Below are 15,140 nucleotides of genomic sequence, written 5' to 3' on the forward strand. Positions count from 1 at the left end.
AAAAGAATCTGAGCACGGCTGAGTCACATTTATAGGTAACCATACTTCTGTCCAAGCCTTAACAATTACTAGCGAGAAATTGGAATTATAGGCTTGTCTTTCAAATTCTTCCCACCAAGACTGATTTACACATTGAGTTAGATTATAATAGTCACATGACACAGACCCCACAGTATCCTTCCAGGTCCAATTCCCATATAACAATGCAAAAGGATATTTTACACATGCTATTGCAGAATAAGATTTATTAACATGTGAATTAACATGGAATGGACCCGAAGAGTCACCACTGTCCAAAGCATAGTTTCCTGACCAGATAGTGAGATTACCAGAAACTGCGCATAGTTTCCAAATATCTCCTTGAATGTGCGGATATCCTTGCAATTGTAATTGAGGAGGGACAAGTGCAAATTGCTGCCATTTAACTGTTTCATTACCATTGCCATTCAAAGTGCTATTTGCACAATGCCACCTAAAAGATTTACTTGACCATTTTTCTAAGAATTGCCCATGATCTGGACTCCAATCTACAATGATGGCCCCAGAATAATTCATGACTTTAAAGGGTCGATGACCTCGGCAACGTTCCCACTCCAAATATTCTAGACAAGGAACAAAAAATCTAACAGGACATAGTGACATGTGTTTTCCATTATGAATATCTATCAGTTCTGTCGAGGTGCTAAGCCCCCTGGTGGAAACAAGCACAGTAAAAGTAGCAAAATGGTAATTATTATATTTTACCCCCCATGTATTGTAAGAATGATGAGAATGTTCCTTGGTGGACAGACAAAAGGGGTGTCCCCCTTTACATAAAGGAATACCTTCCACTGCAATGGTCAAATTACTAATATTATATTGTGGTTTATGATGAGACAGTTGCTCTATTCCCTAAATTCCATAAATCTCTCTTGTTCTCCCTTTTTTATTTTTTCAAGATAATCATGCAAGGTACAATTAGCTCTTTCAATGATAGCTTGCCCTTGACTATTATAAGGAATACCAAAAATATGAGTTATATGGTATTGAGATAAAAAGTGAGCTAATTTTGCGGATTGGTAAGCAGGTGCATTATCAGTTTTCAATTCAATTGGTAATCCCATAACTGCAAAACAAGATAACAAATGAGTAATAACAGCGTCAGCCTTTTCAGAATGTAATGCAGTGGCCCATTGAAAATGTGTGCAAGTATCTATAGTATGATGCACACATTTTTGTTGTCCGAAGGAAGAAATGTAAATTACATCCGTTTGCCATATCTGATTTGCTTGTAGTCCTCTTATGTTGACACCTGGTGGGGTAAATGGCAAAGCAAAGGGTGCACATATGGAACAAGAATGAACAATATTTTGAGCTTGTTTTCAAGTCATAGCATGAGAGTTTTGTAACCCTTTGGAGTTAGTATGTTGTAAGAGATGTTCTTGTTTTGCTGCTCCTATAGGATAAAGTAAGGCATCAATTGTAGCATTTCCGGATGATAAGGGTCCAGGAAGGGCAGAATGTGCACGGATGTGAGTAAAGAAAATTAACTCTGAACGCTGCAAGAGCAATTGTTGTACTTGGTAAAACAATTTATCAAAAGCTGTTTTAAGAGTCAATGGAAGGGAGACACGGGGAAGCTGTAGGCAAGAAAGAACAGCATATCAAGAATCTGAAAAAATGTTAATAGGAAGTTGGGGAAAATCTTGCAAAACTAAATAGATAGCCCACAATTCAGCAGGCTGTACAGAAGAAAATGAGTGGGGGAGAACCTTGGAATTTTGGGGGGTCCAATATCCAGCAGTATTTTTATTTGGATCTGTAAAAATAGTGGTTCCCTTAGCTGGAACATCTGAAATTGGGGAATGAGATATCATAGTGTTAGTCCGGAGAAAATCAATCAATTTAGATGATGGATAATGATTAGAAAGCGAACCAGGATATGAGGCAAGAGAAATTTGCCAGTTTTCATTAAATTGTAAACATCGAGATATTTGAGCAGTTGTTAACTGAGTAACAATCTTCTGTGGTTCACATCCTGATAATTGTAAAATACGATGGTGACCCTTCTGTATAAGGAAGACTAATTTATCCATATATATAGTCAATTTTTTGGAAAAACTGTTAGGTAAGAAAACCCATTCTATTAATCCTCTTTCTTGAGCAATTACACCAGATGGGAAATAAAGGGTATGAAATATTATAAAAGAAATAAGTTGAGATGCATGTAAGTCAGTCAAAAAGCCGTCATTTAGTCATTGCTCAACAAATTGAAGTTCCTGTAAAGCCAATGGGGTTAAGGTCTGGGGGCTATCCAGAGCTATATCTCCTTCTAAAGTAGAAAACAAATGTCACAATTGATAAGTAGGAATCCCAAGTACCGGGCATAGCCAATTAATATCTCCCAATAACTTTTGAAAATCACTTAAGATTTTGAGATGGTCTCTTCTAATTTGCAACTTTTGGGGCCTAATTCTATGTTGTTCCAATATTGTCCCTAAATACGAAATAAGAAAGTCCTTTTGATTTTTTTCCAGGGCTATTTGCAAATTGTATAGTCTTAAAGCCTCCTGTACTTTTAAAAAGAATTCGTCACGTTCAGCAATACTAGGAGCTGCCAATAGGAGATCATCCATATAATGATATAGAATATAATTGGAGTATTCTTGACGGAGGGATTGTAAAGAGCAAGCTACAAACTCTTGGCATAAGGTAGGACTATTTATCATTCCTTGTGGTAAGACTGTCCATTGATAATACTTAACAGGCTGAGCATGATTAAGAACAGGAACTGTAAAAGCAAATTTATCTCTATCTTGCAATTGTAGGGGAATGGTAAAAAAAACGAAACAAAACAAAACAAACAAACCAGTCTTTAAGATCTAACACCATTAAGGACCAATTCTGAGGAATAAGAGCTGGAGAGGGGAGTCCCAAACTGCAAGGCTCCCATAGGTTCAATACATTTATTAACTCCTTGTAAATCAGTTAACATTCTCCATTTTCCAGATTTCTTTTTATAACAAAAACAGGAGAATTCCAGGGTGAGGTAGAGGGCTCTATATGACCAAGTTGGAGTTGTTCTTGTACTAATTGTTCTAATGCCTCGAGCTTCATTTGTGGTAATGGCCACTGCTCAACCCATTTTGGAGTATTAGTTAACCATTTTAATGGGAGTGCTTGAGGAATTTGAGCAGTGGCTACTAGTTTTCCGATGGAATGGTTACAGAAGCCCCCAAAGGAGAGAGAAGATCTCTTCCCCATATATTAATAGGTATATTTACAATATAAAAGGTAACAAACACTGATCTTCCATTATGGAATTGACATTGTAAGGGATGGGTACTCTTCCAGACATCTGCAATGGAGCCCAATCCCATCAGCATTAAAGGGCTTTTTCCTTTTTCCCAATCTCAGGGCCATTGTTGAGAAGAAATGACTGAAACATCCGCCCCTGTGTCTACTAGTCCTTCAAAGTTGTTTCCCTGTATAATCAAGGAGAGAACAGGGTGGGAATCTTTGATAAGCATTTCCCAAAATATATGTCGCCCAGTACTTCCAAATCCTCCTGTTCGTTCATTAGGAAGAGCCAAAAAGGGGTGATAAGGTAGGAGAAGTATTTGAGCAATACATTCCCCAGCTAACAATGAAAGTGTGGTAGAAGTAGAGACCATAATTAAAATTTCCCCAACATAATAAGAGTCTATTACCCCAGGAATTATGGTTAAATCTCTCAAAGCCGCGCTGCTAAGGACTAATATCACGCCAAAAGTGCCTTTAAGCAGTGGTCAAAATACATTTGTTTTTAATTTATAAATGCCTCCCCCTGGTGACAAAAGAACATTATCAGCTAGTGGCAAATCATCAGCAGCACTCCCTGAAGTAGCAGACTGTAAGCCTGAAATCATCATCTGAGGTCCTTTTAACGGGGCATCGACTCGTAACGGTTGTTGGAAGGGAATAGGGTTGAGGCAGATGGGATGGGAGGAGGGCAAGGAGGAGAAGTCCCCGGTATTGTTCCTGGGCCCCAAGGACTTAGGCCCGCAGGATAGTTTCCCGGTATCAGGTTGCCCATTTTGTCTGTTTTACATCTGCATTCATTAGTCCAATGAAACCCCTTCCCTCACCAATGGCAAAGTCCAGGAGGAGTCTTATTCTTCCCAGCAAGAGATCTGTCTTTAGGAAATACACCTTGATCAGCTTTTAATTTCCAACACTCTCTTTTCATACGACCAGGTTTTCCACAATGAAAGCAGTTACCTACCTTTGGTGGTCTCATAATTTTGGCCAAGGCTGTAGCAAAGACATTAGCCTGATGCTCAGTCCCTCCTATTCCTGAGCAGGCTCTGATATATTCAGCTATAGGTGCACCCTGTCCCTTTAAAGGTCCCAGTATATGCTTGCATTCAGGATTTGCATTTTCAAATGCTAAAGTTTGTAATAATATCTCTGAAATCTCATCCCTCCCTATAGCCCATTCCACAGCTACCCTCAATCTTGCTAAAAAAATCAGTATACGGCTCATTGGGGCCTTGCATCGTTTTAACGAAGGAGGGCTGGGCGTGGCCAGTAGGCACCACACGGCGCCATGCTCATAAAAAGACCTGGCAGACTTGTTGTAAGTCCTGATCAGAGTATTGAGCCTGTTCTCTTAAAGCTGATATTGGCCCTCTCCCATTAGCTTGTCCTCAAGAGGACCAGGGGGATTCTGTCCCTCATTAATCCGAGCCTGCTTTCTAGCTTCTTCTTCCCACCAGCTACGAAGTTGCAACCATTGAGAGCCCTCCAAGACAGCTTGGGCAATAGATTCCCAATCTAACTGAATGATTAATTTGCCTTTTCCCAATGATTCCAGCATAGCCAAAACAAAGGGAGATTGAGGACCGTACTGTGCTACTGCAGCTTTAAGATCTTTAAAAAATTTATATTCCAAAGGAGCATATTGAACATTTATCGCATTGCCATCCTGCTGTCTCTGGATGGGAAACAATTGTGGAGGATCGATAAACCCACCAGGGGGAGCAGACAAGTCATCATCATGAAGCATAGACAAAGGAAAGGAGAACCGACAATGTTCCCTGCCCACATCGGGCCGATTAACCACAGTGGGGAAAAGAGAAGCACAAGGAGGAGCAGAAGGTGTAGATTTTTTCTCCTCCTTACGTGATTTCCACCATTCCTGGAATAGATGGGTCATTTCTTTAATCTCTTTGCCCTCCTCTGACAAAACTGAAGAAGCCTCCAAATCTGATTCTGAACTATCAGATGTTTCACCATTTACAGGAGGAGGCTCATTTGTATCCCTGCCTTCAGGTGATGCAGAAGCCCCACCAACATCTGACACATCCTCATAAATTATTTCTCCCCTCCCTGAAGCATTAGATTTAGTTTCATTATTAGTAGAGAGCAAGGTCAAAGCCTGTGTTAGAGCACTACACAAAGTCCATAACTTCAAAGGGATCACATTACCCTTCTGATGTTGCTTTCTCAATTCCTTTTGAATTATTTTCCATTCCTTCAAGTTTAACTGTAACTTAGTTTGATATTGAAACCAATGACAATATTGCTCCACCAAGCGAAAGAGCCCACTCAACCAACGAGTCGAGGCTTTAACGCCTATGGAGTGGAGAAGTCCTTGGACTAACTTCATGTATTGTGCCCGTAATAATGATGAGGAATTCCCATGATTTTTTTTGAAAGCTCCCCTCTGCTAGGGTGAGGAATTCCCCATAATTTTCCCGAAAGTTCCCCTGCTATGGATTTAAAATCCCCCCAGGGTTACTCACCCTTTTGGTTTCACTCGAGCCCCACGTTGGGCGCCAGATGTTGGAAATTACGAGTGAAATGACACAGAACAAGACACACACAAGAGACAGACGACACGCACACTCTGGCCGGAGGAACAGAACTGGACAAAAAATTAATTGCCGTTTATTATAAAAGCCCCCTAAGCAGAATTCCAGACTGCATGAATAAGCCTTTTCAGCACAGCGCAGGTGCATACATGTTATCATATAGCAAAGGGGAGTAAAATCCTAGTCTACTGCAGAGTCTGTACAAAGCCCTCTATTTCTTCTTTATCACAAGAAAGGAATGCTCCTTTGTTTGCAAGGGACCATCAAACTCAAGGCTGTGTCCAGACTCTTTGGCAGAATGCCTCATTTGCAAGGACGTCCAGCCCTAGCAGAGAGGCCCATTTGCAGGCACATCTCTGCTACCCTATTAACCCTTCAGTCAACAGTGATGCCTAAAAACAAGTATCTTGGGAAATGCTAGTTACTTCACTGTTTGAGCTAGAATTTCTATTCTCGACTCCTATTTCAGATGAATAATAAATACTGCTGCCTCAGTGAAATTGATAGACATTGCCAAGTTATTGCTACTGTCATATTGCATAAAAAGCCCCACAAAGATATAATGTTAGTTCATAATTTCTCTTATTAACATTAAATGTCTCATTATTAAATTTGCTCTTATTGTCAATTGTTTTGAGGAGGAAATCCCTAGTAGAGATGACAGTTCCTGGTATGAGAGGTGTTTCAATGAGACAGCTGGAGTTGAAAATATTCTTTAAAATAATCATCAATTAACTACCTCTGGTTTGCTAAAGTGGTAATTTCTACTTTATCGTACTCAGTTAAAAATGTCTTCCCTTTAGTAGTCCCTGTCCTTGGATTATTTTACCAATATTTTTACTGTGTTTCTGGGTAAGCAGATTTATTATTAATAAAACTGACACTGTACTAAAAATTCAACTTTTGCAGGGCATAATAATATATGTCATATGTAAATTATAATAATTTGAAAAGGTTTATTTTTCATTTGTAGAAGTTGGGTTTTTCCATGGTTCCAAGGTAATTTGTCTAACTCATAGATGATGGATAATGGCACCCCAGCCATGAACTATCTCCTGACATTCCCTTAGTGAAAGAGACATATCCATGACATGAAGAACCACAATGGTCCTGCCTTATAAAATTTCTAGCTCTGCTAGAGAGATCAAGTTCCTAATTAACATTACAGGAAAATTCAGTGATAGTTGGGCAAGTTAATGATAAGATCACTGGGATAGTGACTTTAGAATAACTATTTTATATAACCTTATGAATGAATTTTATTTTAACCAGCAAAAGAAATATGTTAACCTATTGGCAAGAATTTATCATGTACATGTATGACTTATTAATAGTTTTCAAATCCAATTGCCAAAATTAAGTCTTCAAATTTTACCATACTGAAACTGAGTCCTATTTTCAAGAGCTGGTGGCCTTTAAAGAAACTGAAGTATAAAAACATAAGCACTTGCTACTTTAGTAACGCTGAGAATTATAGTATTTGTCTTTAGTGGATGCTTAGAAAATGTTGCATATTCTATAGCCATAAAAGGGTATATGACAAATATTTTTACCTAGATACTGAACATGAGTAATGCCTATTATGATTTAGATAGAAGACAAAATCTGAAAAATTAGATAAATGCTTTATCTGTCAATAAATTATTAATAAATTTATGAGTCTGCAAGCGGTGCAATAAAAATGACATTATTCTATATTTTACTTGTTAATTCTAACTGTAGTTTTCTTTTGCAAAATTGTAAGCTGAGGCTCCCAAAGCCTGTTTTGTTTTTTTCTTCTGCTACCAAATGCTAGAATTCCAGTGCTTAGAAACTTGAGAATGCTTCCTATGAAAACAATCTCAGAAAAATATTAAGGGGAAAGTTATTAAATGTCTATATCAATACTTTATCAGAAACACTTGGTATTCTCAATTTTTGATGGTATGTGTATGTATGCTCAGTCAATAAGTCATGTCTGACTCTTTTGTGACCCCATGGACTGTAGCTGGCCAGGATCTTCTGATGATGGGAGTTCCCAGACAACAATACTGGTGTGGATTGCCATTTCCTCTTTCAGGGGATCTTCCAAGCCCAAGAATTGAACGTGCATCTCCTGTGTCTCCTGTGCTAGCAAGTGGATTCTTTATTACTGAGCTACCTGGGAAGGACTTTGATGGTATGGTTTTGTTTTAATGTATATATTGATGATTGTTATTAGGTAGGACATTGCCTCACCAGGGTTGAAAACAATTAGAATACAACAGAGGAAAACTGGAGACTGTGAAAATGATTGCTCTTTATAAATTATTCTCAAAACATCACTGTGGAGAAGAAAATAATTTATCTTCTCAGTTAAGTTCAGTCGCTCATTTGTGTCCGACTCTTCGTAACCCCATGAACCACAGCATGCCAGGCCTCCCTGTCTATCACCAACTCCCAGAGTTTACCCAAACTCATGTCCATTGAGTCGGTAATGTCATCAAATCATCTCATCCTCTGTCCTCCCCTTCTCCTCCTGTCTTAAATCTTTCCCAGAATCAGGTTCTTTTCAAATGAATCAGCTCTTCACATCAGGTGGCCAAAGTATTGGAGTTTCAGCTTCAACATCAATCGTTCCAAGGAACACCAAGGACACCTTTAGGATAGACTGGTTGGATCTCCTTGCAGTCCAAGGGACTCTCGAGTCTTCTTCAACACCACAGCTCAAAAGCATCAATTCTTCAGTGCTCAGCTTTCTTTATAGTCCAACTCTCACATCCATACATGACTACTGGAAAAACCATAGCCTTGACTAGATGGACTTTGTTGGCAAAGTAATGTCTCTGCTTTTTAATATGCTGACTAGGTTGGTCATAACTTTCCTTTCAAGGAGTAAGCGTCTTTTAATTTCATGGCTGCAATCACCATCTGCAGTCATTTAGAAGCCCCCCCCCAAAAAAAAAAAAGTCAGCCACTGTTTCCCATAATAAATGTCATGTGTATGTCTCATTTTTACATGCATTCCCAAACATGCAGTCCCCTTCAATTCACATGATAATGTGAGTGTCCGTTATCATGTCTTAAATGTGTAATGTGATATTAGAGGAATTTTTCATTTGGTTTGTTGTTTAAGACCCAGTGCAACTCTTCTATAAAAAAACAAAACAAGGTATGCTCACAGTGACATTAAACATTTCTTACACAGACTTGCATTCAGTTTAGTTCAGTTAAGTTCAGTCGCTAAGTTGTGTGCAACCCCATGAATTGCAGAACGCCAGGACTCCCTGTCCATCACTAACTTCCGGAGTTCACTCAAACTCACGTCCATCGAGTCAGTGATGCCATCCATCCATCTCATCCTCTGTCGTCCCCTTCTCCTCCTGCCCTCAATCTCTCCCAGCATCAGGGTCTTTTCCAATGAGTCAATACTTCGCATGAGGTGGCCAAAGTATTGGAGTTTCAGCCTCAGCATCAGTCCTTCCAATGAACACCCAGAACTGATTTCCTTTAGGATGGACTGATTGGATCTCCTTGCAGTCCAAGGGAGTCTCAAGAGTCTTCTCCAACATCACAGCTCAAAATCATCAATTCCTTCGTGCTCAGCTTTCTTCACAGTCCAACTCTCACATCGATACATGACCACTGGAAAAACCATAGCCTTGACTAGATGGACTTTGTTGGCAAAGTAACGTCTCTGCTTTTCAATATCTATCTAGATTGGTCATAACTTTCCTATCAAGGAGTAAGTGTCTTTTAATTTCATGGTTGCAATCACCATCTACAGTGATTTTGGAGCCCCCCCAAAATAAAGTCTGACACTGTTTCCACTGTTTCCCATCTATTTCCCATGAAGTAATGGGACCAGATGCCATGATCTTCACTTTCTGAATGTTGAGCTTTAAGCTAACTATTTCACTCTCCTCTTTCACTTTCATCAAGAGGCTTTTTAATTCCTCTTCACTTTTTGCCATAAGGGTGGTGTCATCTGCATATCTGAGGTTATTGACATTTCTCCCGGCAATCTTGATTCCAGCTGGTGCTTCTTCAGCCCAGTGTTTCTCATGATATACTCTGCATACAAGCTAAATAAGCAGGGTGTCAATATGCACCCTTGAAGTACTCATTTCCTATTTGGAACCAGTCTCTTATTCCATCTTCAGTTCTAATATAGTATTAATATTTACTTTATCATAAAATTGCACATTAAAGGAAGCAGCTACTTATTTTAATTACATAAGTAATTTACAGGCGTATTGAGTCTGTGAGCTTCCAAATTTACATACACCATTTCTAGAAAATGATTAGTCACCTAGGTGTACACAGTCTGAAATCAACTAAATTTTGAGGCAGTTTACTGAGATTCTTTTATCCAGCAGCTCTACAGTGAGCTGCTAAGGTTATTGAGACACTCTGATTAAGGCAATATTACAGTGTATTTTAAAGCTATATTGAGAGCAATTTAATGTGGTTTAGCAGGCACTTCTCTATTTTGTAGTGACCTAGGAACATAAAAATGTATAATCCAAAAAAAAAAAATCCAACAAAGTAGATACAAAATGTAAAAGATTAGATTCATAATGTGTTGACCTGGTAAGTTCAATTCCTTTTGCCATGTTACTTTTTGATCTTAATTGGTTTTCTGAAATTTGTAAGATAGAATCTAGTGTGGTTGATATTTTTCCTGCATATACTTAGCATGCTACTTGAGAAACAACTCTCTTATTTTTGTTGTGCTTGTGTCCTTTTAATGGAGTAAGCTATTTTGTAGGATAGTATTATTTGGCAATGGATATTGAATGAGAAAGCCTATTTGAATATCCATCTAGCTATATGAAGGCATTTACAGATATACATATAAATACATATACTGTTATGCATACATAATTCATTGAGGTTTACTTCTTGCAAGCCAAGTTCTATTTTATATATGAGACATATTTAATTTTTACAAATCATTATAGGTTTTATAATATTTCTACAAAGAAAGAATCTGAGATTTAGATAAATTAACTGAATTTCTCAAAATTATATACCTTATAAGTGGGAAAATTAGAATTAAAGTTCAATTTTAACTATTTCAGCATGAGAGTTTTTTAATATGGCATTCTTCTCTTCTAGACTCTGTCAAATTGATGCCATATTTTAAATTTTATGATCTACTAACTACAAATGAAGACTAGCAGTTCTTCACTTAATTATGTATTTGTAGCAGTCATAAAGCATTGAGATTGACAGATGCACATTTGTTAGACAGCTCTCCCTCATACTCATGCTTCTGATTTAAAGCAACAGTGTTATCTGATGGCTTCTAATATAACACTGTTGCTAGAGTTATATGATGTTAATCCATTTTAATGAAAATTTGAACCACAGTCTCCCTAACTTCATCAGACATTTTCAGATTATATTTCCTTCCTTTGATAAATTTCTGAGTTGTCTCATTATTGTAATTTAAACAATAAAAGTGGGAGATATCATCTTTTGCTACATTGAAATCTATCCACTGGTACATGGTAAGGAAAGGGAAAAAATAATTCAAAGCCTATGTGTGTGTGTGTGTGTGTGTGTGTATGAACTGCATATATGAGTGTATACACACACACATATATGTATATATATATAATTTATATCACTGTCTTTCAGCCTAGGATTCCAAGAATGTATATTAGGCAATGAAAACACATTTGTCATTACATATTTTGTTTTACTATATTACCTAACACCAGTTAGTATTTTAACAGGAACCCAAAGGCAATGAACAATATTTTAAATTACGGGTTACTCCTTCACTCATTTTAGATTCTGTACTCAGGATTTCTTCATCCTGCTTTTTGTCCTTCAAGCAGATGATGGCTTGTGCTGCTGCTGCTGCTGCTAAGTCACGTCAGTCGTGTCCGTCTCTGTGTGACCCCATAGACGGTACCCAACAGGCTCCTCTGTCCCTGGGATTCTCCAGGCAAGAATGCTAGAGTGGGTTGCCATTTCCTTCTCCAATGCATGAAAGTGAAAAGTGAAAGTGAAGTTGCTCAGTCATGTCTGACTCTTAGTGACCCCATGGACTGCAGCCTACCATGCTCCTCCATCCATTAGATTCTCCAGGCAAGAGTACTGGGGTGGATTGCCATTGCCTTCTCCACTGGACTGATATAAACTGTGAGAAGGAAGAAACAGAGTACACAAAAATCAGAATTTTTGAAACAGGAGGTTCTTGGAGCAGAAGGCTCTCTTATTCACAGGTGATGCTAATGCTCTATGTTGTTGCTACTGTTCAGTTGCTAAGTCACGTGGGACTCTGTGATCCCATGGACTGCAGCAGGCCAGGCGCCTCTGTCCTCAGCTGTCTCCCAGAGTTTGCTCAAATTCGTGTCCATTGAGTTGGTGATCCATCCAACCATCTCATCCTCTGTCACCTCCTTCACCTTGTGCCTTCAACCTTTCCCAGCATCAGGGTCTTTTCCAATGAGTCAGCTCTTTGCAAAAGGTAGTTAAATTATTGGAGCTTCAGCATGAGTCCTTCCAATGAATATTCATAGTTGATTTCCTTTAGGATTGGCTGATTTTCATCTCTTTGAACTCCAAGGGACTCTCAAGAATCTTCCCCAGCACTACAATTCAAAAGCATCAAATACTCTATGATCACTCATAATTTAAACTTTCTAAGTTCATGGATTTATCTGTGATAAATTCAATCATAGTTTAGTTATATAACAAACTAGAGCACTCTAAGGTGCTGTGCTGGGAACCAGGATCCAAGCATCTGGGGCAGCTGGCCTCGTGGGCAGGCAGGCCAGGCACACCAGGCTGGGAGCTATTGTGAGGGGCCCGCGCGGGAGCAGCAGGGGCACCCCGCAGGCCTGGGTGCTGCTTTGCTGAGGGCTCTGGCCACCTGTGAGGCAGCGCCGCTTGGAGCATTGGGGGCAGGGGGAACTAACTGGTGCTCCTATGTGGTGACCAGCACCCTCTCGTGCCACGTGCAGAACGGCACCTACCTGCAGAGGGTGCTGCAGAATTGCCCTTGGCCAATGAGCTGCTCTGGGAACAGCTACAGGGGCTTCCCCGGTGGCTCAGTTAGTAAAGAGTCTGCTTGTGATGCAGCAGACCCGGGTTTGATCCCTGGGTCGGAAGATCCATCCCCTGGAGAAGGAAATGGCAACCCACTCCAGTATTCTTGCCTTGAGAATCCCATGGACAGAGGAGCCTGGTGGGCTACAGTCCACGGGGTCGCGGGAGTTGGACACGACTGAGTGACAGCTACAGAACGGGGGTAAAACCCACTACAAGGTGATGTACAAGAAGATGACCGCCTTCCAGTGAATATGTGGCCTCCAGGCCCTGGCTGGCGAGCTGCAAGGAAGTTGAAGGCTCTTCTGGTTTCGTGGCGCCCGGGTGGTTGGGCAGCGCCACCTGGCGGTTAGCCCTTGGGGACCACAGGCTTCTCTGGTTTTCTCAACTGCAGCAAAGTGTCGAATTGACTGAGCAGCTGAAGGTGCTGGAGGCCAAGGTGGCAGGGCTGACTGTCACGGAGTGGGCAGGGCCCCGACCCCAGCTGCCCCCCTGAGGAACCTGCCCCACCTTGGGGCTCCCCAGTTGCCCAGGGCAGCTCTGGAGATGGAGGCCTTCGAGGGCTGCCAGGAGCCAGAGAAAACCAGAGGCGTCCTCTGTTCCCTTGAGATGATGGAGTTGGTGCCCAGGGTCTTCCTTGGCCCACTGGCCCCACAGGAGACCCCGGCAGTGGGGGCCCAGTGGGGATGAAAGGTCCACCAGGTTTGCAGGGCCCCCCAGGGAGCTCTGGTCAGGCCAGAGCTGCGGGTACAACAGAGAGAGGGGACCTCCAGTGCCCCCAGGCCCTCTTGGCCCCCCTGGCCTCCCTGCCCCACCCCCCAGCCCCTGTTGGACCACCCTACAATCGGATCTCCCAGCCTGAAGACCTGTTTCTGTCCAACACTTTCACTGAGACCAGCAGCCACTGGCCCCCTGGACTGGCTGGGTCCCCAGGCCCCTCCCCAGGTTCCATGGGTCCTCCTGGACTTCCTGGCCCCATGGGCATTCCTGGGAGTCCTGGACATAAGGGACTCCCCCCCTCCCCAGGCCCCACTGTACCTAAAGAAATCTCAGGCCACCCTGGAGAGAAGAGCCAGAGGACTGCAATGGGAGCCCGGACCCACAGTCTTTATAGGGGCAGTGGGGAGAACCTGGCTGCAAAGGAGACTTTGGTGAGAAGAGCTCACTGGAACCAGAGGGGTCAGGGACAAGCCTTGCCACCCCCAGGGACACCTCCAGCCTCCTGAAGGGCAAAAGGGGAGGACACACTGCCAGCTCCTAGATCCTGGCCCCCAAGAGCCGAGACAAGACAAACTGAGGGTGGCGGTGGCCCCATGGGGAGGGCCAGGCCAGGCTTCCCTTCCCAGCCTGGACTGGGTCGACTGTCTCTGGGGCCTGCTGGTCCATATTTATTAATATCCTCAGGGTCCCTTGTGCCACCTGGGCCTTGGGGTAGGGGTCTTGGTCCTGGTACCCCGTGCATGTCCGCCTTCCATGAGGTTGAGCAGGGACTGGGGCCTGAGAGGGAAGTGTGGCCCAGGTGAGAGGGCTCAGGACTCTGGGCCTCAGTTGCCCTCTGTGAAGTGGAGTGATGCAGGTCTGCGGCAGGGATGGCAGGTTTGGAGCTTCTGTCGTCTCATCAACTGCCCGGCCCTTCACACTTCCGGGGATGATGAGGGCAGGCAGTCTCAGCCTCCCCGCTCCCCAGCCAAACCTGGGGAGCCCACCTGAACCCCTCCTCTCCTTGTTTTCTGGTGCTGGGTTCCTGACCCTGAGGTCAAGCTACCTGATATGACTGGGTATTCAGGGCTCCTGTGTCAGTTCTGACCACTGAACCCTCAGTTCCTTCTGGGGGCCTGGAAGAGGGGGCCGCCTGCTCCCACAACTGCCTGTGACTGCCACAGCAGGTAGATGTGTATCAGCCAATAAAGGCCTCTGCCTGACTGCCAAAAAATTAAAAAACAAACTAGAGACACCAGGTGGCATCTTTTCTTTAAGCCCAACTGTTGATACATGGTAGTCTTTCCAAAGTTGTATGTCTTCTATCTCAGTATTTGTGTTATCTTGAAAAACATTTAGCAATTTGCTAGAGGAGACTTCGGTGAGAAGAGCTCACTGGTATGTTTTAATTACCTGATTTGGCAAGGAACCCATACTGAAACAGTATTTTCCTTTGTAAATCATTTATTCATCACTTTGTTAGGGATAATATTGTTGTTGTTGTTGTTTTTTTTTTTTTTTTTCTTTAGCCTAGATCAACAAGGTATAGCAAAGAATTCTGAGAGTGCCAGGCTGCGACAGTGC

At 41.9% G+C, this 15,140-nt stretch overlaps 1 pseudogene; it reads left to right on the forward strand.

The window, feature by feature from the left end:
* The first annotated feature begins 4,567 nt into the window (after positions 1-4,567).
* On the forward strand, positions 4,568-14,154 carry LOC101118920 (EMI domain-containing protein 1-like; annotated as a pseudogene).
* Positions 14,155-15,140: the final 986 nt, after the last annotated feature.

Source organism: Ovis aries, chromosome 1 (genome assembly GCF_016772045.2).
Source record: "Ovis aries strain OAR_USU_Benz2616 breed Rambouillet chromosome 1, ARS-UI_Ramb_v3.0, whole genome shotgun sequence".
Lineage (NCBI taxonomy): Eukaryota > Metazoa > Chordata > Mammalia > Artiodactyla > Bovidae > Ovis > Ovis aries.